Below are 25,599 nucleotides of genomic sequence, written 5' to 3' on the forward strand. Positions count from 1 at the left end.
AATTTTTGAAAGTGATAATGGTTTCTCACATGAAGTTGGGGAATGTGAGGGAAGGTTGTCCATGCTGAGTCAGCTCTCAAGGTACAACTTCTCTGACCTGGCCAGACCTCCTTGGGAGTGGTCCAACATCAATATCAAACACAGAGTGCTGCAATCACCTCTTCCCTAAAGAGAACAGTAATAAAATACATTCTTTAAAATAGAATTAAATATTTCTTAGAAGCTCATTGAAATAGGAATCCATAACTGTAAAAGGAAAACTTCCTGCTGACATGAACTAGACCAGAGGGAAATCAAGGCAGAGCCATGGTTTGTCAGGACTTGCTTGATCCTAATGAGCCCCACTGTGCATTTGGAGCTGAGCCCTGCAACCTCAGGGCCTGAGAGGAGATTGCACAAACCTTTCCAGGAGCCAAAGTCAGAAGAAAACCCCAAAGAATCTCAAGGCATGAATGGGTCACACTGAGGTCCATCCCAAAAGTGGCTCCTCATGGACTCCTTGGAGGAGAAAATTGGAGGCCAGGATGGCACAAAAACTTCTCAGAGATTCAGTGTGGAAAGGAAAATCCAAAGTACCTTAAAAACCTTGAGTATCTCAAAGCATTAATGAGCCCCACGGAGTGTCAGTACAAAGCTCTCCAGGGACTCCTTAAAGCAGATAATTGGGGCCATGATTGCACAAACCTCTCCCAGAGTCTGTATCCAAAGGGAAACACCAAGTACCTTAAAAGAACTGAAGTACCTTGAAGCATTAATGAGCCCACTTATTGTTGTTACTGACAAAGCCTCTCCAGGGACTAATTACAGCAGATAATTGGAGGCCATGATTGCTCACACCTCTCAGAGACTCCAAGGCAAAAGCCAAACCCAAAGTCCTTTGAAAACCCTGCAGTCCCTGGGAGCATTCAGGAGCCCCCAGGGCCATTGCTGAGCAAAGCTCCCCAGGGACTCCTTCCAGCAGATCCCTGAGCCACTGGGATGTGGGCTAGGGGGGGATGCTGAGGGCAGGACAAGGAGCTGACAGTGCCCAGCCTGGCTGGGGCTGTGCCAGGAGGCCCCAGTGCCTCAGGACAAGGTGTCTCCTCCCAGCCCGTGGTGGCACAGACCCTGCTGTGCCCCAGGGCACCAAGACTTGGCTTCTCTTTGTCCCCAGCTGTCATCACTGCCTCCAGTTCTCTGCTCTGCCTGGGGCCTGGGGACACTTTCTCAGTCGTGTCCCTCAGTGGGACCCATTAAAAGTCCAAGAAACTTTGGAGTTGGATTCTGACTTGGAGTTCTGGAGAGGTTTCTTCAGCTCACTCTCAAGGGCTGATGCTCAGGTCCTCAGCACAAAGCCCCAGAGGCTCATTAAAGTCCTTGTGCTGTGTCTGTGCTGCTGAGCTGGGCTGGGCTCCTGGCACAGAGGCAGCTCCTGGTAACCAAGAAAAGCTTCAAAAGCACATTTCTCTTGATGAGCAGCTTTTCTCCCAGCCCAGCAGGGCTGGGGCACTGCCTGCAGCCACCCCGGGCACAGCACAGAGGCACAGAGAGCTTCAATCAGTCAGGGCTGGGAAGGTGCTGAGAAGTGCCTGGGGCACAATCACTGCCAGCCCTTGGCACAGGAACCTCTGGCTGCAGGACAATGCAGCTGCAGCTCCTGGAGCCATCTCCTAAAGCTGGAACATCCCAATGCCTGCAGACTCTGTGAGTACATTCTCTGATTCTCTCTTGTGCAGAGCAGCCAGGGGTGCCCAGGGCTGTCCTGCAGAGCAGGGTCCTGCAGCCCAGGGCACTGTGCTGGGGCAGGGACTCTGCTGCCTGCCAGGGACAGCTCTCAGCCAGCCCTGGGGAGCTGCTCCCAGCTCCTGGGAGAAGCTCTGGGGGGAAGGAGCCCCCCTGAGCAGGGCAGGTGCTGCTGCTGAGAGGGGCTGGGTGGGGCAGGGCTGCTCCCAGCTCCAGACCAGCCTGGGCAGAGCTCTGGAGGGCACTTCTCAAAGAAGGTAAGCCTGGGATTGCTGTAAGGATCAGGAGGTTTCCTGAGAGTGTTTTCAATTTCCTTCTTGGAGAAGGATGGGAATGTTGGGGTGGTGACAAAAAGATTTTTGCTTTTTCTATATTTTTCATATATTCATGCCTCTGTAAAATACAATTATATAGCTATAAATCTATAATCATTATTTTTTTCCATTAAACTCTTTTTTTTTTACTCTTAATAAGCTGCTATTATATATTTCTATAACTAGAACCCTTATTAACTCTGGTACATTTCCTAACCTTTCTCTTAGATTTTAGAACAATGGGCTGACTGTCTAAATACATTCCTGAAATACTGTCTTATTATCTGTGTTATTATCAAATAGCCTTATTATTAGGAAGAGAGCCTACAAGAAAATTTTTTTTATTGACCAGAATGTGAGCAGTCACAACAAAAAGTAGAGGCAAAGAAGCCCTTGGACCTACTCCAATGAGTTGAGCCAGGGGTGCATAACTGGGGCAACTGAATCTCCTATTGGATGTTCCTGTTAAATATCCTGATTTATCAACCTTAATAAATTGTTGAAATCAGGCCCCAGGTGTGCCCCATCCCCACTGGGACACCTGGAAGCTTCCAATAAATGTCTGGTTTTTACTTTATTGTTCTAACACGGTTGCAAGGGGTTTTTTCTCTTTTGAGTATGACATCAGGGGGATGAGAGAAGCAGAACAGGAATTGTAATCCCAGAACCACAGAACATTCTGAGTTGAAAGGGACACACAGGATCATTAAAGGAATGTTTGAACATTTACAGAGACTCCAGAACTGTAACTTTGGGTGGTCAGTCTCTCTGTTGGGAGCCTCCCAAAGGGCCCTCAGCCCCTCCTCAGCCCGGGACAGCAGCAGCATCACCTTTGCAGGGCCCAGCAGGGCTCTCCTGAGCTGCCCTTGCCCACCTGCACACAGAGCCTGCCCCAGCCAGGGCCCTGCACACAGGCAGGTTTCTGTAGGGCTGGGGCCAGGGCACACAGGGTGGGATGGGCTCTGTGAGCGCTGGCAGGGACAAGGCTCCTCTCAGGAGGGAATGTCCAGGCCCAGGGAGATGCTGAGGGAGGGAGAGGGGGCTGAGGAGAGCAGTGCTGGGGGCAGGAGGGCACTGTTGGTGTGTGGGAGGTGCCGGGCACAGCTGGGCACAGGAACACTGTCCTGAGTACCCGGGTGTCTCTGCCCTGCCCTCTCAGGCACAGCACCACAACATCTTCTCTTGTTTCTGCACAGCCCTGATATTGTCACTGTTATCTGCTGCTCTCAGGGAGGCTCTGGCATTTGCAGCAGCTGGGTCAGGCACTGCCCCTGGCATTCCTGCCAGGCAGGGGGATCCATGGGAATGGGGTGTCCAAGCTTCCCTGGCACCTGTGGGGCTGTGGGCAAAGCAGTCCATGGGAAAGGGGAATGAGCTGAGCCCCCTCCCTGAGATCCCATCATGGGCACACACAGGGATCTCCCTGCTGTGCCCTTCCAAGCTCTGAGCTGCCCTCCTGGGTGCAAATCTGTGCCAGAGCCTCTGGAAGTTCCCTGAATGTCACACAGGGAAGGGGAGAGCTGCCAGAGCTGAGGAAATGCTGCTGGGTTTGCCAAGGGAGCCATGAGTGTCCTTGGCACAAGGGGGTGCTGAGACCTTGCCCAGAGACCTTGAGAGAGGGTGAGACATTCAGGGATCCCTCTGCTCTGGGCAGGGTCTGGTTTACTCCAGGGTGACCCTGGAGTGTGATTGTGCTCTGATTGCAGCCAAAGGTGCAAAGCCAGGGCAGCTGGGAACAAGCCCATCCAGCCCCTCACCTTCCCTGAGCCACAGGGAATCCTTTGCCTCTCCCATCTCTTAATGGCAAACTCTGAGTGCAGCAGAAATGCTGGGGATTTCTAACCTCAGAGAGCCAGGAATGGTGTGTGGGTAGGAAAACAATCCTTACACTAACTTCTGCCCTCTATTTACTTTAGAAGTCTGAGTGCAGATGCTATCAAGCCTTTCTGCATTTGGAGTGATTCCCTTGAGAACTCCTGAATATCCAGCTTTGTCCCCCTGCCCCATGGCCACAAACCCAGGGCAGTGGAGCAGGGATGGTTCCTCAAGAGCCCCCCCCCACAGGCCTGGCTGCTCCTGGCACACTCAGCCAGCACAGCTGGAGATCAGGCCGGGACCTGGGTGGAGGTTTTCCCAGAGCGGGAACAAGTGTGGGTGAGTCCCAGGGGGACAGTCTGCAGGGAATGGCACAGGTTTTGCTCAAAGCAGCTTCTCCTGACTTGTCACTGTCCTTTCTACATGAACAGGTCCCCATGTGCAGCCACAGCAAATGTCCAACAGCAGCTCCATCAGCCACTTCCTCCTGCTGGCCTTGGCAGACACGCGGCAGCTGCAGCTCCTGCACTTCTGCCTCTTGCTGGGCATCTCCCTGGCTGCCCTCCTGGGCAACGGCCTCATCATCAGCGCCATAGCCTGCGGCCACCACCTGCACACGCCCATGTTCTTCTTCCTGCTCAACCTGGCCCTCACTGACCTGGGCTCCATCTGCACCACTGTCCCCAAAGCCATGCACAATTCCCTCTGGGACACCAGGACCATCTCCTACACAGGATGTGCTGCTCAGGTTTTTCTGATTATCTTCTTCCTTGGAACAGAGCCTTCCCTCCTGACCATCATGTGCTACGACCGCTACGTGTCCATCTGCAAACCCCTGTGCCACGGGACCCTCCTGGGCAGCAGAGCTTGTGCCCACATGGCAGCAGCTGCCTGGGCCAGTGCCTTTCTCAATGCTCTCCTGCACATGGCCAATACATTTTCCCTGCCCCTGTGCCATGGCAATGTCCTGGGCCAGTTCTTCTGTGAAATTCCACAGATCCTCAAGCTCTCCTGCTCACACTCCAGCCTCAGGGAACTTGGGCTCATTGCAGTTAGTGCCTGTTTAGCCATTGGTTGTTTTGTGTTCATTGTTTTCTCCTATGTGCAGATCTTCAGGGCTGTGCTGAGGATCCCCTCTGAGCAGGGACAGCACAAAGCCTTTTCCACCTGCCTCCCTCACCTGGCCGTGGTCTCCCTGTTCCTCAGCACTGCAGCATTTGCTCACCTGAAGTCCCCCTCCATGTCCTCCCCATCCCTGGATCTGGCCCTGTCAGTTCTGTACTCAGTAGTGACCCCAGCCCTGAACCCCCTCATCTACAGCCTGAGGAACCAGGAGCTCAAGGCAGCAGTGAGGAGACTGATGACTGGATGGTTTCGGAAACATTAAACTGCTGTCCAATTTCAGCAAACCACTTGAAATAAAAGTCATCTTTGATACTTCTTGCTTTGCTTGTGGGGTGTTTTGTTTTGTTTTGCTTTTTTCATATTGTCCACTAAGTAAATTAATTCCTGGTGCCATTTCTCTTTTTTTTTTCTCTCCACGTTCCCTGTGGCCAAAGACTGTGTCAGTGAGGGGCTGCGCTCTTGATGGCTTTAAAGGAGCTAAAGGATCTCCCAGCAGAGTTTTCTGCAGAGATGCCCTTGTGTTGCCTTCTCTGGAGCTGCAGCAGCAATGTCTGTGTGCAGAGCTGGGGCAGATCAGTGCTGGCCCAGCAGCTGTGCCCAGCAGCAGCAGCACTTGGTGTTGCCAGTGCTGCTCCCGTGGCCCTGCCCCACTGCCCTGGTGGCCCTGGTGTTGCTGTAGGGCCTGAGTGCTCTCGGGGCCGGGCACAGCCCTGGGGGTGGCAGTGCCAGGGCTGCAGCAGGGACAGGCCATGGGCACTGCTGGGGCAGCGCTGACGCCTCAGGCCAGGCCCTGGGGGCTCCAGGCTCCTTGCCCAGGCTCTCTCAAGAACACGGCCAGGCCAATGCTGAGCACAGAAAACCCCCGTGAGCAGCCCCAGGGTGCTAATGTGAGTGTCCAGCCACTCTGTCCCCAGCCTGTAGCACTGCAGGGGTTGTTGTGGCCAAAGGGCAGGACCCGGCACTGAGACTTGTTAACCCTCACCTTGTTGGATTTGGGTCCTGGATCCAGCCTGTCCAGGGCCCTGTGCAGAGCCCTCCTACCCTCCAGAAGATCAACACTCCCAGACAACTTGGTGTCACCACAGTTCCATGAGGTCCCAGAGTGTCACAATGGTCTCCATGATTCCATGAGGTCTCCCAGTGTCACAAAGTTCCTTTGGCTCCAGGGGTCCCTTTGGTGTCACAAATTCCCTTGGATTTTTGGGCCCTGCAGTGTCACAGTGGTGCTGTGGTCCCCCAAGGCCCTGCAGTGTCACAGTGGATCCTTGGTTCCATGAGGTCTGGCAGGGCAGCAATGCTCTCCATTGTTCCACAGTGTCACAATGGCCTCTTGGTCCCAAGGGCCACCACGGTGTCAAGCATGTTTCCTTCATTCCACGAGTCCCTGAGGAGCAGCACTGGCCCTTTGGTTCCATGAGGCCCCACAGTGTCACAGTAGTCCCAAGGATTCCATGAGGCCCTGCAGTGTCACAATTGTCCCAAGGACTCCATGAGGCCTTGCAGTGTCACAATGGTCTCCAGGGTTTGCCAGGCCCCACAATGTCATGTGACTCCTCTGTTCCATGAGGTCTGCAATGTCACAATGGACCTTTGGACCCTGGGTTTGCTGTGTCACAATGGTCTCCTTGGGCTCCACAGTGTCACAATGGACCATTGATGACGTGAGGCCGTGCAATGTCACAATGGAGCTTTGGTTCCTTGCAGCCCTGCAGTGTCACAAAGGCCTCTTGATTTCACAAGACCCCACAGTATCACAATGGTCCTCTTGGTTCTGTGGGAGCCACAGGGTCACAATGGTCTCGCTGGTTCCATGAGGCCTCACAGTGTCACAGTGCTTTGCTTCTTCCATGGGGCCTCATAGTGTCACAATGGTGGCCATGATTCCACGAGTCCTCTCAGTGTCACAAAGGTCCCTTGGTTCCATAAGGCTGTGAAGTGTCCTTATGGTGTCTCCATGGTTCCATGAGGTCCATCCTGCAATGTCGCAGTGGACCTTGGGCTCCATGGGGTCTCACAGTGTCACAATGGCCTCTTGGTTCCATGACACCCCCAAGTGTCACAATGGTCTCCATGATTCCATGAGGCCCCTCAGTGTCACAATGGACCCTTGGTTTGATGGGGCCTCACAGTGTCACAATGATCCCTACATTCCATGGAGCCACACAGTGTCACAATGGTCCCCTTCATTCGATGAGGCCCAGCAATGTCACAGTGTTCTCCATGATTCCATGAAGCCCCCACAGTGTCACAGTGTTCCCTTGGTCTCACAGGGCCCCCCAGTGTCACAATGGTCCCTTGGTGTCACAGGGCCCCACAGTGTCACCATGGTCCCTTGGTCTCACAGGGCCCCACAGTGTCACCATGGTCCCTTGGTGTCACAGGGCCCCCCAGTGTCACACTGGTCCCTTGGTGTCACAGGGTCCCACAGTGTCACACTGGTCCCTTGGTCTCACAGGGCCCCACAGTGTCACACTGGTCCCTTGGTTCCATGGCCCTGTGCTGCTGCATTCCCCCCTCCCCTTCTCAGCCCGCCCTGCCAGCTGAGAAATGCTCCTTGGGCCTTGGCCTTGGCCAGCAGCCCCTGGGCTCAGCTCCTCTGCAGCTCATCACAAACACTGTCTGCTCCAGGCACTGCTGCTGCCCAACCAGCTCCTGGTTCCTTTAGGAGCAGCCCTGGGAACTGTTTTTGTTCCCTCGGTGGCACAACATCCCTGTTCTCACAGTGCCAAAGAAAGCTGCTGATGCCAAGTGTGGCCAGGATGAGCCATTGCTGGGACTGAAGCCCCTCTGGTGGGGCCCTGCAAACAGCGCTCCAAAAGGAGCCCTTGGAGCTCTCCTGGGCCAGCGACTCCCTCTGAGTGGGGCCTCTCCCAGCCGGGAACTCTCCCGTTTGCTGCACTCAGGGATCCTGAACAGCGACAGAGCCTGGGCCGATCCCCCCACTCCTCCAGGCTCAGCCCTTGGCCCGCTGGGGAGATGCCAAAGGATCCACAGTGAGCATTCCCTGCCCTCAGGGGAATTTCTCACAGGTGCCTTGCACTGACTCTTTGTGTCTGTGTGCACACAGGAGTGCCTGTGCTGGGGAAATGTGGCAGAAATGCTGCTCTCTGAGGGGTTTGAGTGCCTTGGAGAGCTGAGTCAGTCAGACCTCTAAGAATAGTTCAGTCATGAGGTATGAGCTAAGTTAAATGCTTCTGAGAGTTGTTCTTTTGCTAAGTTGTTACTTTTAATGTAAGTTATTAGGTAAGTTGAACACTCTTAAGTCTTATTCCTCTGTTAAATTGCAAAGTCGTAGGTTTCATGTCAGGTTAAATAGTGTTAGGTGCAGGTTTTGGCTAAATTGTGGCATTTAAGGTATCAGTTAAGGTATAAATTAAGTCCTGTTAGGTTTGAGCTCTTTTAGGCTTTTATCTCTTTATTCCTTTTATCCTTGCCCTTTTGTCACACACACACAGGGAGAGTTCTCAGTTCATTTCTGGTTTGATTGCCTGGATTCTGTTTGGTTTTGTTGTTCTTTGTTTTCCTGGTGTGCCTGAAGTGTCCAGGCAGGAGCAGAGTGACTCTTGCCAAGGAACTTTGTGCTGCTGTCCCTTAATATCAAATATGGTTTTTGCTGATCCCTTGCACGGGATTTTTTCAGCATTCTCAAGCCGTCATTCCTAACAGGGTGAAGGAGCCCTGGCCCAGGCTCTGGCCCTGGGGGACACGGGGATGCTGCCGGGGGGTCCCTGTCCCCCTGTCCCACCCCCAGGGCCCCGGCCCCCTGTCCCTGTGTCAGGCTCTGGGGTCGATCTCGTGGAACATCCTCTGGGGGAGGCTGCGGGGCCGGGGGCGGGGGGACCTGGGGGGACAGGGGACCCTGCTGGGCACGAGCAGGGTTGGACTGCTCTGGGGGGGCTGTGAGGGGGGACAGGGCAGAGTGACCTCACCAGTGACCTCACACAGCCCCTGTGATGTCACACAGCCTCCTGTGACATCACAGAGCCCCAGTGATGTCACAGAGCCTCCTGTGTCGTCATACAGACCCTGTGATGTCACACAGACTCCTGTGATGACATCCAATCCATGTGATGTCACACAACCAGCTCTATGATGTCTCACAGCTCCTGTGATGTCACACTGCCCCTATGATGTCACAAAGTCCCTGTGATGTCACAAACCCAACTCTGTGTTATCTTGTGATGTCATACAGCAGTGCTGTGATGTCACAGAAGACTGATGTAACAAAGTCACCCTGTGATGTCACAATCTGTTCTGTGATGTCAGACTGCTCGGCGATGTTACACAGCCATCAGGTGATGTAACACCCACTCTCTGATGCCACAGAGCCACTCTCTATGATGGCAGACTCTGCTCTATGGCCTCATATCCTACTCTGTGATGTCACAGCCAGATCTGTGGTGTCCCAACACCATCAGTGATGTCACAAAACCCTCAAAAACTCAATTACATTGAAACACAAGTTTCTCTGACTTTGAAGAAATCCCTGACAGGGACACAACTAAGAAAGTGTCTCTAGGTTCCAGCTAGAGCAGAACACTGGAGGCAGTGATGGCAGCTGGGGACAAGCAAGGCAAATGTGTCTCTGGTGCTGAGCAAACCTGGATGTGTTTCAGGAATGCAAAGGGCCAAGGCCTGAGCCCCAGCCCCTGGCAAGGCAGATCCTGTCTCTCCCTCCTTGCTCAGGGCTCTTCCCAGGATGGGCACTGGAATGTGGGGATGGGCAATGCCAAGGGCAAGACCATGGGGCAGCCCCTGCCAGGCTGCTGAGCAGGGACAAGGAGGCAATGAGGCCCCAGGGCTGCCAGGGTCACTTGTCCCCTCGTGGCCTCAGGCCCAGGGCCAGCAGCCACGGCCAAAGTGCTGCCCAAGTTGGCTCTGTCAGGGCCTGGCAGCTGCTGCCCATCCCTGTGCCCTGTGCAGCCCAGGCTGTGCTACGGTGTCCCTGCCCTGGCCTCTGTCCCTGCAGGCTGTGCTCATCCCCCGGCTGCCCCACCTGGCTGGCCCCTTCCTTTGCTGACAGCTCTGCCTCCTGCCTGCCTCTGCCTGCCCACACAAAGCCTTGGGCTGCTCCAGGCTCCTTCTGGGGACGTGCTGCACCACAGCCCTGCCCTGGCAGGGAAATTCCTTTGTCCTGGTGCCCAGTCTGGGCCTCCCCAGCTGCCCTTGTGTTGCATTTCGCTGCAGCAAGGGGCACAAAAACTCCCCCAGGCCCCGGAGTCTCAGACCTCAGGCAGGCACCGATGACCAACAGGCAAAGGAAGGCCACAGGACAGATCTTGGTTTATCACAACCAAGGATCCTTTATTGTGACAGGGACCAAGAGAAGAAATGAGTGAGTAGGGTCATGGGTTCAGGGGTGGAGTTTAGGGTCAGGTCCAAGATAAGAGGAGCTGGGGACAGCAAAGGGGTGGATTGAGGAGGACAAACAATGGAAAATCTAAGGTGGGGACACTGCAGTAGAATTTAAAACAGTGGGGGTACAGAAAAGGAGAACATTCTGGGGCCATTCCTTATTTGACCAGATGGGGTGGAGTGTCTTTTTCCAGGCTTGCAGGGGCACGCCCCATTGGAGGGCTGGAATCTTCATTAAATCACACCCCTTTACCAGATGCTGTCTGTCTGGGTAGAATCCCCGCCTCATGGGGCAGGGGCACTCCACACCCTTGGTGCCATTTTTTCTTTCTCTGGCTGTTTTATACAATGAAGAAAAACTCCAGAATCTGTGGAACCACCCTTCAATCCCTCCCAGGCTACTCCTGTTCTGTCCTCAGTCTGCACACCACTGACCCCAGAGCCCTCAGCCTTTCTCTGCTAGTTCTCTGATGAGGCCTCCAAACCCCATCTTGGGAGATTTTTGGGTCCTCTCCAAGGTCTGTGACAATGGACAATGGAAAATTAGTGATCAAACTTATTTTCTCTTGAATATTGCATGAGAGAACAAGGGTCAACATCTTTAAACTGAATGAGGGTGAATTTACATTTGTCAGAAGGAAGAAATATTTTACAATGAGAGTGGCACAAAACTGCAACTGGTTTTCCAGAGAAGTGGATCCCACATCCCAGGAATGCTCCAAGAGCAGGAGCTTTGTGCAACCTGACCCAGTGAAACAGTCTCATCACAAAGGATGGATTTCGTGTTGAGTGGGTTCTCTGATGTGCTGGGTGCCCTCACCACACTTCTGGCCAGAATGTCTGCTGAGGGCAGCCAGGCTGCTGCAGGGGCAGTGACCTCACAACCATCACCATGGCAGCCCTGGCCCTGGGCCTGGCTCTGCCCTTTCCTCTGCCCCTGCCTTGTCTCTGCTGGCATCAAGAATTTTGTCATTAATATCTTGTCCCCAAGGTGCTGAGGCCAGTGGAGTCCCAGTCGGGCTCCTGGAGCAGAAGTGGCTTTTCAGAGCCCAGCCAGAAATGAGCCCTGAGGCAGCAGCTCTGCAGTGGTGGCCACCAGGCCAGGGTGCCAAGGGAGGCTTCTGGCCATGCCCTGCAAGCAGCTGCTGCTGCCAAGGTGCCTTTGGTGCCTCAGGCTCTCCCTGGCACAGCTCCCAGCACGGCACTCTGCCCTTGTGCCCGAGGCCTTCCCTGAGCTGGGACTGGCCTGGGGCTTTTCCTGCAGCGGGACCTGCCCTGCTCATGGCACAGGAAAGGCAGTTCCTGCTGGAGCAGGAGGCTCTGCCTGCAGTGGGCTTCAACCACACCAGCAAGGCCCTCTTGACTTCAAAATTGCTTCACAGAGCAGAATATTCTAATAATTGTTATAGCTCCTGTACTGTGGAGTAAATAACTCTGGTTAAGATCTCTCTGTCTAATCATGATCAGGATCATTCAGAGCTGTATTTAAATAAATTTAACTGGTATTCCATCATTAATCCTGTGGGACAAATTGCATTTAGGTTCAATTCCACCTGTCCAGTCTTTGACACCTTTGACAAATGCTGGGTCTGGGATTGGATTCAGCACCTCCCAGTCTCCTCCCTTAGAATGAATTTTAGAAGTCTAGGGGCTCTGCAGGGGCTGTTGGGTGTCATTTCTGTACCTCATTACTCAGCGGGCATTTCTCTATTAAAGAAATAAAGCTTTTGCCTGAAACTCCCACTGTGCCCATGACAGGAACCGCTGGGAGTATCTGGAACATCCCGGCTCTTTGGCAGCCTGGGGACTCCTGGGATGTCACCGTGGAGCCCCCGTGAGTGCCTGTGACAGATCGGTGCCTTTGCAGCCCAAGGTCCCCTGGGATGTCACCATGGAATGGCTGTGACTGCCTGTGACCTCACGGCTCTTTACCATCCCCAGAAAGCCCTGGGAGGTCTCCATGGAGCCCCTGTCTCTGCCTGTGACATTCCAGCTCTTGAATAGCCTGGAGACTCTTGGAAAGTCCCCATGGACCCCCTCTGAGGGCCTGTGACAAATCTGATCCTCAGCAGGCAACCATCACCAGCCCCCTGTTGCTGTGGTCAGGTTCCATGGCAACCATCACCAGAACCCTGTTGCTTTGGTCAGTTTCCATGACAACCATCACCAGCCCCCTGTTGGTATGGTCAGTCGCTGGGCAGCTCCATGGAGACCCCATGCCGGGGTGGTTGCCATGGACACCAGTTCAGGCCTGCAGCCAGAGCCCATTGCCATGGCAACCATTTGCAGTCCCATCCCCAGGGTCATGGGATCCCAGAACCACAGAATTGGCTGAGTTGGGAGGGACCCATCAGGATCCTTGAGTCCAACTGCTGGCCCTGCACAGGACACCCCAACAATGCCAGCCGGGGCCTGGCAGCACTGTCCAAATGCTGCTGGAGCTCAGAGATCCCTGGAGCTGGGACCCTTCCCTGGGGAGCCCAGGCAGGGCCCCAGCAGCCTCTGGGGAAAAACCTTTTCCTGACATCCAACCTAAGCCTGCCCCTACTCAGCTGCAGCCATTCCCTCCACTCCTGTCCCTGGGCACTAGAGGGAAGAGGTTCCCACAGCCCCAGCCAGGGACCCGCTCCCAAGGCTGTTGCCATGGCCACCAGGGCTGGGACCAGCTGGGATGCTCGGTTTTCATGGGCTGGGGTTCAGGAATGGAGTTCCTCACTTTCCTGCTCCCGCTAAAACCATGATGCCCTCGCTGCCCTCCCGACTTCTATGAAAAGCACAAAAGGCAAAGGTCCCAGGCTGGAATAAGAAAAATTTATTGGGAACAGAAACAAGATAAAGAACAAAGAGGAACAGAAACAATATTGATAACAGAAAGAATAAGAAAATCAACTTAAAGGGAAAACCACAACATCAACGGCTGGCTCTTCCTGCCCATGTATTTCCTCCTGCCTGGAAAGGACACCCTTCTCCTCGGGGAGAGAGAGAGTCCCTTTCCTGCCCCTGGCAATGACCTGAGGTGGGAGTGAATGTAATGTCACGGCCACGGCCAGACCCTCATGTTCTTCAATCCCACATCATGTCACTGGCAGGGGCAGGAAAAGGTACAGGTGTCTTCCCAGCATGGATCATGGGGAACACAGAAAACCAGGGCTCTTCCCAACGTGGGACCTCCAATAGGGGATGAAGCTGGAGCAGTGCATGAAGAGCACTGCAGTGGGGGCATTTGCAGGGCTTCCCTTACCAGTGCATCTGTTGGTGTCTGGTCAAGTGAGAGCTCTGGGTGAAGCTCTTCCCACACTGGGGACACTCGTAGGGCCTCTCCCCAGTGTGGATGCGCCGGTGCCTGATGAGGGTGGAGTTGCGGTTGAAGCCCTCCCCACAGTCAGGGCAGCGGAAGGGCCTCTCATCCGTGTGGATCCACTCATGCAGGAGGAGACTGGAGCTAGTGTGAAACCTCTTCCCACACTGGGGACACTCGTAGGGCCTCTCCCCAGTGTGGATGCGCCGGTGGGTGATGAGGTGGGCATTTTGCTTGAAGCTCTTCCCGCACTCAGGGCAGCGGAAGGGCCTCTCATCCATGTGAATGCGCTCATGCAGGCAGAGAACGGAGCTGGTCTGAAACCTCTTCCCACACTGGGTGCACTCGTAGGGCCTCTCCCCAGTGTGGATGCGCCGGTGCCTGGTGAGGCTGGAGTTGTGCTTGAAGCCCTTCCCGCAGTCGGGGCAGCGGAAGGGCCTCTCATCCGTGTGAATCTGCTGGTGCTGGAGGAGATGGGAGCTGCTCCGAAACCTCTTCTGACACTCAGGACACTCGTAGGGCCTCTCCCCAGTGTGGATGTGTTGGTGGGTGAGGAGCTTGGATCTGCAGCTGAAGCCCTTCCCACATTCCCCACACTCGTAGGGCCATTCCCCAGTGTGGATCATCTGGTGTTGGATCAGGTAAGAGCTCTGCCTGAAGCTCTTCCCACACTCCAAGCACTTGCGGGGCTTCTCTTCCACGAGGTTCTGCTGTGGGGATTTGTCCTCCCTGGTCTCCATCCTCAGCTCCTTGTCTGGGGAAGGAAGGACAAGGAGAGGATGGGATTTGTCTCTGTGCCAGAGTGAAGGGGAAGGAGATCCCCCCAGTACAGCCCCAGCAGGATGGCGTTGGCAGCAGGGTTGTCCTGCAGCTGGGGGCCATGCTGGGCTGGGAGATGGAGCAGGAGAGAGGGGGAAAGGGGCAATGACTTCCTCCACACCTGCCTGGGTGTCCTGGGGCATTGTGTCAATTTGAAAAGACAGGTGTCTGCTAAGGATGGCAGGAGCCTCCCTTGAAATGGAAAATGTTAACCCCCTCCCTTGGAATTATAATTTTTAAAATAAGGGGCTGTCAATCAAAAGCTATGGGAATAGGAAAAACATTTATTTAGGAGGAAAATTAAAATTACAAATGCAATAGTACTAAAAAACTACTTACAGAGTCAGAATACCACCTGACACGCTGTGGGTCAGGGTGTTGGTAGCACTCCCGTTAAATGGTGGCTGCCATCCTCCTGCAGTGAGAGATGTGGTTTTGTTGGAGCAGGGATCCTCTAGAAGGGTGGAGTTGTCCTCTGGAAGTCCAGTGGTGGTATCGATGGGCCTGGTCTTCCTCTGGGATCCAGTGGAGCTGAAAGCTGCTCTTCTGGAATCCTGTGGGAGAAGGCTGACTCTGATGTTCTCATTCTCAGTTTATATCCAGGTAGGAATGCTTGGCTCCTCCCTCTGGGCGGAGCACCTCACAATGGGATGATGGAATTTCTAGCAGTCCCGCAGTGACACTCAATGGCCCATTAACAGAAGATATCTCCCCAGAGGGAGGATTCCTTGTGGAAGAGATAAAGTAAACTGCTCAATTAAGAGATGATAACTGCCCCACCTTTAACAGATGGTAATTGTATACACACCCAGCTAAACCTGAGACACTGTTCCAGCCTTGGAAAGCAGGATTTGGTACCAGGACTCGTTAGGGAATGCAACCCTGACTGAAGGAAGGGACAGAATCTCCAGGGCCTGCAGCCAGAAATGGAGAGTTGAGTGATAATCATTTCAACATCTTCTCTTTTGGAATTATTGTATAATGATTTTTGCTTTGCCTATGTAATACTTTTGTAATTTTTGGCAAATTTGCATTATCTAAATTACACTGCTCCTTAAGTGAAGTTGGTGTCTGTGTCTTTGGTGCTGACTCTGCTCACCGGCGAAACAGGGCCCCATCCTGCCTAAGTGTTACCTGGGAAGACAAAACCCTCACTCCAAATGTCCCTCCTTCCTCTTTGTTCTCCCCACATTATACCCTGATCATGATGTCCTATGGTCTGGGGTGTCCCCGGGGTCAGTTGGGGTCACCTGTCCTGGCTGTGTCCCCTCCCAACCTCCCCCACAGCCCCAGCCCCTCTGCAGCGTGGCTGGACGAGGGGCAGGACAGGCCTTGGCTCAGTGTGAGCTCAGAAAGAACAAAACCATCTCTGCGTGCTCAGCCCTGTGCTCAGCACCCGGCCCCGCATTTCCTCCCCTCCCAGCCCGGACCCCCCTTTTCCACCCCTCTGCCCCACGGCCACCGCAGCACCGGCTGCTGGGTGGGGGGACCCCCCGATCAGCCCCAGGGGTGGGCAGGGGGCTCGGGGACCCCCTGGTGCGGATCAGTCCCCCTGGCCCGAGCCCCAAATTCCGCTCCAGGGGGCCCCTAGGGTCTGCGGGTCTGCCTGGCAAGTCGTGAGTCATCGGTGAGAAAAGCTCTGGTTGGCTGGAAATTGTTTAGTGCGTTCTCTGATTGGCTGGAATTGTGTAAGGCGCTGTGCCCTGTGGATGTCCCTGGGAGCTGTGGAGTCCGAGCCGGAGCCTTTTCCTCTTTCTTTCTCTCCCACTGAAACCTCTTCCCTATTTCTTTCTGTCCCTCTGAGACCGCTTTCCCAATTTCTTTCTGTCCCTCTGAGACCACTTTCCTCCCTCCCCCCTCCCCCTGCCCAAGACCTCTTTCCTATTTCTCTCTATCTCTGAAACCTCTTCCTGATTTCTTTCTCTCCCTCTCTCCTTCCCAGCCAAGAAAAGATGTTCCTGCTCTTGCAGGCAAAGCTCTTAAGAAGGACCCAAAAGCCAAGTGGAGCAAGATCCTACAGTGACATTTCACTGCCAGCCTTCATAACTTCACCCATGGTTGTTGTAGCTTGTGGATTGGGAATTAAATTAGGACAGGGTCTTTGGTGGGAGCTGCCCTGGGTCAAGGGAGACACTGAGAGAGAAACAGAGTGGGCAAAGAGAGGCAGGAGAGAAAGGAGGGCACAAACACAATCAGCTGAGAAGGTGGCACTCTGAAACAGAAAGTGGAACTGACTGAAAATGAATAGGATAGAAAGAAATAATTTTGTCACTTTATTTCCTATCAAAATACAATTTCCACCCTTTCTCAAAACCTCGTCCCGGTGCCATTCAGCAGGGCTATCAGAAAGTTTTTCATTCTGAATTGATGCTCCAGGCTGCAGCCACAAGGAAACAGGGAATGGGGATTTTCCTGCTCCTGAGGAGTTTGACATCCTCAGTGGAGGATGAAATAAACAGGGCAGGAGATCTTTCTCCTTTTTAATGCCTTTATTAAAAGTGATCAGCTCAGGATGGGGGGGGGGGCGGGGGGTTTACAGGTCCGTGGTTCCCTGCAGCCGCTCCCAGCAGTGACTCAGAAAAGAAGGAAAGTGCAGCTCTGTCCCCTGGGGGGCAGAGCCGGGAGTCCCGTCCTCCCAAGGGCAGTGGGGGTATACCCCGGGTTTGGTTTGGTTTGCCGGTTCAGGAGTCCTGGACTCGACTGACTTTAGCCGGGGCGAGGAGTGACTGAGGTTTTTAGCATCTCTGCTGGCTTCGGACCTCGCCCCTGCTGTCCAAACACCACCCTGACCTCTCAAATCTGCTTTGGCTCATTTCTTTTGGGGTATTTTTCCGGGATTTGGTGGGGTCCCGTCCCGTTGCAGTCTGGGTTTTGAGATAAATTTGCATGTCTCCTGAGATTTCCCCTCCCCTTCCCATCATCCGGGGGGGCTGTCATCCTCTTGACAGCAGGCAAGGGTGGTACTGAAAAAAAGAATTCTCCACAATAGAGGGTTAACGACAATACTCAACAGATGATTAGAAAATTTAACCAACACCAGAAGTCTTGGCCAGCAATCAGTTCCCAGCTTAACTTAAAACTCTGCAACCCTTTTCTTAAAAAAAATGGGTAACTCTTTTTTTACTCATAACAGAGGAGAGGAGGAGGCACCAGAAGAAAAGGGCAGCTGGGCTTCATCCTTCCACAGGAAAGAGGAGGAGGGATGTCTCTTGTCCTGTCTGCAGCTGCTCCCACAGGGATGTGAGGGCTGATCCCAGAGCCCCAAGGGTCACAGTCAGGGCTGCCCTCAGGGAATGCTCGCCTGGTATTGAGGGGCAGCGTGGGAGCACCTGGATCTTGGAGCACCCAGCTGCCCCCCATGTTTGAAGGTACCTGAGGAGGGGCGGGACAATGCCAGGGGCATCCTGCAGTGGCATCCCCCTGTCCTGCTCTGTGTGACCCTGATCCTGGTCTCAATCTCACTCCACATTTAGACACACTCACAGTTCTGTATTTAATCCCATCCCAGTGCCAGGCTCATCTAGCCCCAGACCTAATCCCAACCCCAGCCCTAAAGCCAATCCCATGCCTAGCCTTAACCCCAATCCCAGCTCTAATCCAAATCTCAGCCCTAAATTCAACCCCAGCTCCAATTCCAGCCCCTTCCTAAATCCTCAGCCCCAAACCAAATCCCAGGTTCAGCCCTTCTGGGGGTTTGGGGGTGTCTCTGTCCCTCTGACCCCGATGATGTTTGTGTGGGGTCACACCAGGGCTGAGAGGGACAGAGCCCCCCCCCCCCCCCCCCAGCCTCCCCAGGTGTGAGAAGGTCGGAGAGCCCCTCCAGCCCTGAGCACCCTCAGTGGTGAGAGGGACACAGAGCCCCTGGTCCCCAGCCCTGCACAGGCATTCCCTGAGGCCAGAGGGATGGAGACCCCCCGAGCATCCCCCAGGGCGAGGGGACAGGGACCCCTGAGCATCCCTGTGCTGAGAGGGACAGAGACTGCCCCTGAGACAGGGGTGAGGGGGAGGGAGACCCCCCCAGGAATTCCCTGGAGTGAGAATGATGGAGAGACCCCCTGGGGAATGGCCTGGGGTGACAGGGACATGCCCTGGGGAATAGCCTGGGGTGAGAAGGACAGCGAAACCCCCTGGGGAATGGCCTGGGGTGACAGGGACAGGGACAAACCCCTCAAGCCCCTCCCAAGCATCCCTGAAGGCGAGAGGCACAGAGACCCCTCGAGCATCCCCTGGGCACTGGACAAAATAAACTCGGCAGAAATCAAACTTAACTCTGCATAAAATACCTTGATGAATACTTGATTTTCCCACAAGTCACATGTGATGAAAATGCAAAAAAATCCCAAACATGAATAAACCAACAACAGAAGCAATGATGATGGCAATTCCAAGTTTCAATGGTTCCTGCACAGCTCCAGCTCAGCTGCTGGCAGGTTCTGATAAAAGAAAAGGGGAAATTCAGCCCTATACAGATTATTCAAAGGAAGGGGAAGCTCTGTGTAGCTGTTAAAAAGGTGACAGGGAGAAAGAGAAAAATGATTCTCACATTTGGCAAAGCCCCCGAGCCTGTGAATTCTGGAGTTATTTGGGAATTTAGCTACTTGAGCTGGGCTTCTTATGGGACTTTTAGCAGCCTTGTGTTCCTCACCATGGGGTGAACGAACCTTGTCAGTCTTGCTGGTATCATTTGCTCCCTTTCCTCCAGTGATTTTAACAAACTTTTCAAGGAAGGACAACAAAATATTTTCTTTACACTGGCCACCCACAACAGCCATTTTCCTCATCAGTTCTCCCATTAGTCGCTCTGAGGAAACAGCGTCCAAGTTTCCAAGAGTTCCTCCAATAGAGCCACGACCTCCTCAGAGGAGGGAACCATGCTCTTGTCAAAGGAACTTGGGGTCAGAGAACAGTGCTTAAACTCACTGTGTCAAAATAATGTTGCAAGCTGGTTAAGAAAATTGTTAGAGAGATGCCTCTGCTCCGATTAAGGTGTTAATGAGACCAAATCCAACATGGATTTTATTGAACAGTAAATGTGAGGTAGAGAGAGAGATGGAAAGAAAGAGAAAAGGGGGGAGAACAAGGGAGTGACAAGGACAGAGACCACCCCTGGGGCAGGGCAAGTGTGACATTGTCCCCTGTGTGTGTGGCCTTCCCAGGGTGGGGGTTTTACACCTGAGCCAGTCTGGGTAAGGGGGGTGGTGCTCACCCCCCCGAGCAGGGATTACCCCACTGTTTCAGGTTGCAATGTAAGATGGAACCAAAAACATGTTTTCAATCACCATCTCCACAAACTGCTATAAACAGGTGGGGAAGAGTTCTTTATCTCTTCCATGGCTCACCCCTGATAACGCCCTCCAGGGGAGATATCTTCTGTGAATGGGCCATTGAGTGCCACTGCAGGATAGATAAAATTACATCCTCCCAATGTGGGATGCTCCACCCAGGGGGAGGAACCAAGCATTCCTACCTGGATATAAACTGAGGCTTACAAGACCAGGAGCACCTTGCCTACTGCATTCCCAGAGGACAAGAGCTCCATAACCACCCCCGGACCTTCAGAGGAAGGCCAGACCCTTCTACAGGATCACTGCTTCGACAGAATCACGTTCATCACTCCAACAGGACTGCAGCCACCATTTAATGGGACTGCTACCAGCCCCCTGATCAACAGGGTGTCAGGTAATATCCTGACTCTGTCAGCTTAAGGCAGTGTTTCTGTATCATTGCCCTGAACCTTATTTTCCTATTAAATTATAATTCTGGCTTAGACTCTCCCCCTGGTTTGTCTTCAAATCCAGTACAAGACTCTATGTGCTCAACCCTTGTTTTCCTCCCAAAACAGGATATCCTATTCCCAAACCTTTGCCACATGGAGGAGGAGGCTGCAAGAAGACAAAGATGCCCCAGGACACCCAGGCAGGTGAGGAGGAAGTCAGTGCCCCTTTCCCCCTCTCTCCTGCTCCATTTCCCAGCCCAGCACTGCCCCCAGCTGCAGGACAAACCTGCTGCCAACGCCGTCCTTCTGGGAATGCCCTGGGGGGATCTCCTTCCCCTTCCCTCTGGCACAGAAGCAAATCCCATCCTCTCCTTGTCCTTCCTCACTCTGACATGGAGCTGAGGATTGAGACCAGGGAGGACAAATCCCCATGTCAGAACCTTGTGGAAGAGGCGGTTTTGAGTGGCTCCATGGCACAGGAATTCTACAGGGAGGAAAATCCTGGAAGATCTCACAGGAGGAGGGGCTGCAATGACAGCCCAGGGTGCTCTGAGGAGGAAAGACCCACCCTGTGCCCAGAAAGTGGACAGAGCTCCAGCCAGAGCTCAGAGCTGGTGGTCCATGAGCAGCTTCCTGATGGGGAGAAGCCCCACAAGTGCTTGGAGTGTGGGAAGAGCTTCAGCCAGAGCTCCCACCTGATCAGCCACCAGAGGATCCACACTGGTGAATGGGCCTACAAGTGTGGGGAGTGTGGGAAGGGCTTCAGCTGCAGCTCAGAACTTGTCACACACCAACGCATCCACACTGGGGAGAGGCCCTTTGAGCCTCCGGAGTGTGGGAAGAGGTTTCACACCAGCTCAGATCTCCTCCAGCACCAGCAGATTGACTCAGAGGAGAGACCCTTCTGCTGCCCTGGCTGTGGGAAGTGCTTCAAGCACAACTCCACCCTCATCAGGCACCGGTGCATCCACACTGGGGAGAGGCCCTATGAGTGTTCCCAGTGTGGGAAGAGCTTCAGCTGTAGCTCCAACTTGACCAGACACCAACGGAGGCACCGGTAAGGGAAGCCCTGCCAATGCATTGACCGCAGGAGGACCTTCGTGCACTGCTCCAGCTTCATCCCCCATTGGAGTTCCCATGTTTGGAAGAGCCCTGGTGATCCATGTTCCCCATGATCCATGCTGGGAAGACACCTGTCCCTTTTCCTGACCCTGCCAGTGACATGATGTGGGATTGAAGAACATGAGGGTCTGGCCATGGCTGTGTTATTATATTCACTCCCACCTCAGGTCATTCCCAGAGGCACAGAAGGGACTCTCTCTCTCTCTCTCTCTCTCTCTCTCTCTCTCCCCCTGAGGAGAAGGGTGTCCTTTCCAGGCAGGGGAAATGCGTGGCCAGGAAAAGCCAGCCGTTGATGTTGTAGTTTTCCCTGTAAATAGTTTTTCTTATTCCTTCTGTTATGAATATTGTTTTTGTTTCTGTTTGTTCTTTATCTTGTTGCTGTTCCCCATAAATTATTCTTATTCCAGCCCGGGTTCTTTGCCTTTTGTGCTTTCCATGGGAGGCGGGAGGGCAGCGAGGGCTGAGTGGTTTTAGCGGGAGCAGGAAATTGGGGAATCCCATTCCTGAACCCTGGCCCGTGGAAACCGAGCATCCCAGCTGGTCCCAGCCCTGGGAGCGGGTCCCTGGCTGGGGCTGTGGGAACCTCTTCCCTCTGGTGCCTGGGACAGCTGCAGCTGAGTCGGGGCAGGCTTAGGTTGGATCTCAGGAAAAGGTTTTTCCCCAGAGGCTGCTGGGGCCCTGCCCAGGCTCCCCAGGGAAGGGTCCCAGCTCCAGGGCTCTCTGAGCTCCAGCAGCATTTGGACAGTGCTGCCAGGCCCCAGCTGGCATTGTTGGGGTGTCCTGTGCAGGGCCAGCAGTTGGACTCAAGGATCCTGATGGGTCCCTCCCAACTCAGCCAGTTCTGTGGTTCTGGGATCCCATGACCCTGGGGATGGGACTGCAAATGGTTGCCATGGCAACGGGCTCTGGCTGCAGGCCTGAGCTGGTGTCCATGGCAACCACCCCTGGCATGGGGTCTCCATGGAGCTGCCAAGGGACTGACCATAGCAACAGGGCTATGGTGATGGTTGCCATGGAAACTGACCAAAGCAACAGGGGGCTGGTGATGGTTTCCATGGAAACTGACCATAGGAATGGATCCTGGTGATGGTTGCCATGGAAATTGACCACAGCAACAGGGGGCTGGTGATGGTTGCCATGGAAACTGACCACAGCAATGGGTCCTGGAGTTGGTTGCCTATTATGTATCAGATTTGTCACAGGCACTCAGAGGGGTTCCATGGGGACTTTCCAAGAGTCTCCAGGCTGTTCAAGAGCTGGAATGTCACAGGCAGAGGCAGGGGCTCCATGGAGACCTCCCAGGGCTTTCTGGGGGTGGTAAAGAGCCGTGAGGTCACAGGCAGTCACAGCCATTCCATGGTGACATCCCAGGGGACCTTGGGCTGCAAAGGCACCGATCTGTCACAGGCACTCACGGGGGCTCCACGGTGACATCCCAGGTGTCCCCAGGCTGCCAAAGAGCTGGGATGTCCCAGACACTCACAGGGGTTCCTGTCATGGGCACAGTTGGAGCTTCAGGCAAAGTTTATTAGAGAAGCTCCTGTTTGCTCATGAGGTGCAGAAAGATTCCCCAATAGCCCCCACATATCCCCAGATACCTCCAAGGACCTCCAGGCTTTCTAAACTCCTTCTGTGAGAGGAGCCTTGGAGCAGCTGGTTCTGATCCCAGCCTCAGACTTTTCAAGAGTTTGTGTGTAAAGAATTATCAAGGTGGAATTAAACCTTTACAGAATTTGTCCCACAGGATTAAGGATGACAAAGTAGATATATTTATATAAATATATATTATATTTTTTTGTAATGATTAGACAAAATTATCTTAAACAGAAATATTTACTCCAAGGTATAAGAGCTGTAACTCTAATATGTTATGTTATGTTATGTTATGTTATGTTATGTTATGTTATGTTATGCTATACTATATTATACACTCAGAATTCATTTCAAAGCAACTGTATTCAAGAAAAAGAAGCAGTTATTAAGCAGAGATTGATGTCACTCCCCCACAGCAATGACGGGGGCAAATCCCTTTGGCTCAGCCTGGAGCAGTGACCTTGAGGGGTTTCCCCACTGCAGGGAGGAATCTTCACACTCCCCCAAGAAGGGAAATGTCAGGAGATGCTGCCATTAACATTTGGGATGGGGCTTTTCTAGTCTGAAGTGCTGCCCTGTCAGTCAGATGTGCCCAGGCTGGACCAACTCAGCAGCTCTGCAGAAGCTCCCTGTGGTGTCACTTGTTGTTCCTTTCTCCAGGGATTTTTTCAGCCCTGCCACAGCTTCAGCTCCCTCTGAGGATGTTGAACTTTGGGATGGAGGAGTCAGGCTGGTTTCTGCATTATTCACCCCAAAGCAGTGTGACCTCTGTCATTCATTTCCCACTGGGGCCTTGCTGGTGTGGTTGAAGCCCACTGCAGGCAGAGCCTCCTGCTCCAGCAGGAACTGCCTTTCCTGTGCCATGAGCAGGGCAGGTCCCGCTGCAGGAAAAGCCCCAGGCCAGTCCCAGCTCAGGGAAGGCCTCGGGCACAAGGGCAGAGTGCCATGCTGGGAGCTGTGCCAGGGAGAGCCTGAGGCACCAAAGGCACCTTGGCAGCAGCAGCTGCTTGCAGGGCATGGCCAGAAGCCTCCCTTGGCACCCCGGCCTGGTGGCCACCACTGCAGAGCTGCTGCCTCAGGGCTCATTTCTGGCTGGGCTCTGAAAAGCCACTTCTGCTCCAGGAGCCTGACTGGGAAGCCACTGGCCTCAGCACCTTGGGGACAAGATATTAATGACAAAACTCTTGATGCCAGCAGAGACAAGGCAGGGGCAGAGGAAAGGGGAGAGCCAGGGCCAGGGCTGCCATGGTGATGGTTATGAGGTCACTGCCCCTGCAGCAGCCTGGCTGCCCTCAGCAGACATTCTGGCCAGAAGTGTTGTGAGGGCACCCAGCACATCAGAGAACCCACACAATAGGAAATCCATCCTTGGGGATGAGAGGGTTTCACTGGGTCAGGTTGCACAAAGCTCCTGCTCTTGGAGCATTCCTGGGATGTGGAATCCACTTCTCTGGAAAAACAGCTGCAGTTTTGTGCCACTCTCATTGTAAAATATTTCTTCCTTCTGACAAATGTAAATTCACCCTCATTCAGTTTAAAGATGTTGACCCTTGTTCTGTCACTGCAGGATTTGGGAGAAAATATTTTGACCAGTATTTTCCCGCTTTCACTGATCTTGGAAAGAAACCGAAAATCTCCCAAGCTAGAGTTTGGAGGCCTCATCACAGAACCAGCAGGGACAGGCTGAGGTCTCTGGGTTCCTTGATGTGGAGACTGAGGACAGAACAGGAGTAGCCTGGAAGGGATTGAAGGGTGGTTTCAGAGAGGCTGGAGTTTTTCTCCATTGTATAAAACAGCCAGAGAAAGAAATAATGGCACCAAGGGCAGCTGGAGAGGCCCAGACTGGGCACCAGGAGAAAGGAATTTCCCTGCCAGGGCAGGGCTGTGGTGCAGCACGTCCCCAGAAGGAGCCTGGAGAAGCCCAAGGCTTTGTGTGGGCAGAGAGGCAGGCAGGAGGCAGAGCTGTCAGCAAAGGAAGGGGCCAGCCAGGTGGGGCAGCCAGGGGATGACCACAACCTGCAGGGACAGAGGTGCAGGTTTGTTCAGCACCAGAGACACCTTTCCCTTTGCTTGTCTTGAGCTGTCATCAGTGCCTCCAGTGTTCTGCTCTAGCTGGAACCTGGGGACACTTTCTCAGTCCTGTCCCTCTGAAGGATCTATTAAAGTATAAGAAACTTGAGTGTATCAATGTCTTTTTGAGTTCTTGAGAAGTTCTTTGAGCACATTCTGAGGGACTGGGTCTGATGCAAAGAGCACCAAAGCCCCAGAGGGTCACTAAAGTCCTTGTGCTGTGTCTGTGCTGCTGAGCTGGGCTGGGCTCCTGGCCCAGAGGCAGCTCCTGGCAAGGGCAGCGCTGCAGAGAGACAGCTCTGGGCAGGAGCAGCTCCTGTGCACAGCCCAGCAGGGCTGGGGCACGGCCAGGGCACCTCAGGGACACGAGCAGGGCACAGACAGAGCTCACAGGGGCTCAGCACTGGCAGGGGCTGTGGGATGTCCCCGAGGGGGCTGTGTCACAGCAGCACCTCTGTGCCTGTGTCATAGAGGCACAGAGCAGCTGGGGTGTCAGCAAGGGCCTGTGTGACAGCCCAGAGTGGGTTGTGTGAGGTCACAGATTGGGCTATGACATCACAGAGTTTGTTGTGTGAGGTCACTGAGCAGCTACAACATCATAGAGGGGATTCTGTGACATACAGAACAGGCTGTGACATCATGTCATGGCT

At 53.8% G+C, this 25,599-nt stretch overlaps 1 pseudogene; it reads right to left on the reverse strand.

Annotated features, from left to right (window-relative positions):
- Positions 1-25,599, reverse strand: part of LOC132334709 (zinc finger protein 850-like) — an 800,740-nt pseudogene that overhangs the window by 239,805 nt on the left and 535,336 nt on the right.

Source organism: Haemorhous mexicanus, chromosome 16 (genome assembly GCF_027477595.1).
Source record: "Haemorhous mexicanus isolate bHaeMex1 chromosome 16, bHaeMex1.pri, whole genome shotgun sequence".
Classification (NCBI taxonomy): Eukaryota; Metazoa; Chordata; class Aves; order Passeriformes; family Fringillidae; genus Haemorhous; species Haemorhous mexicanus.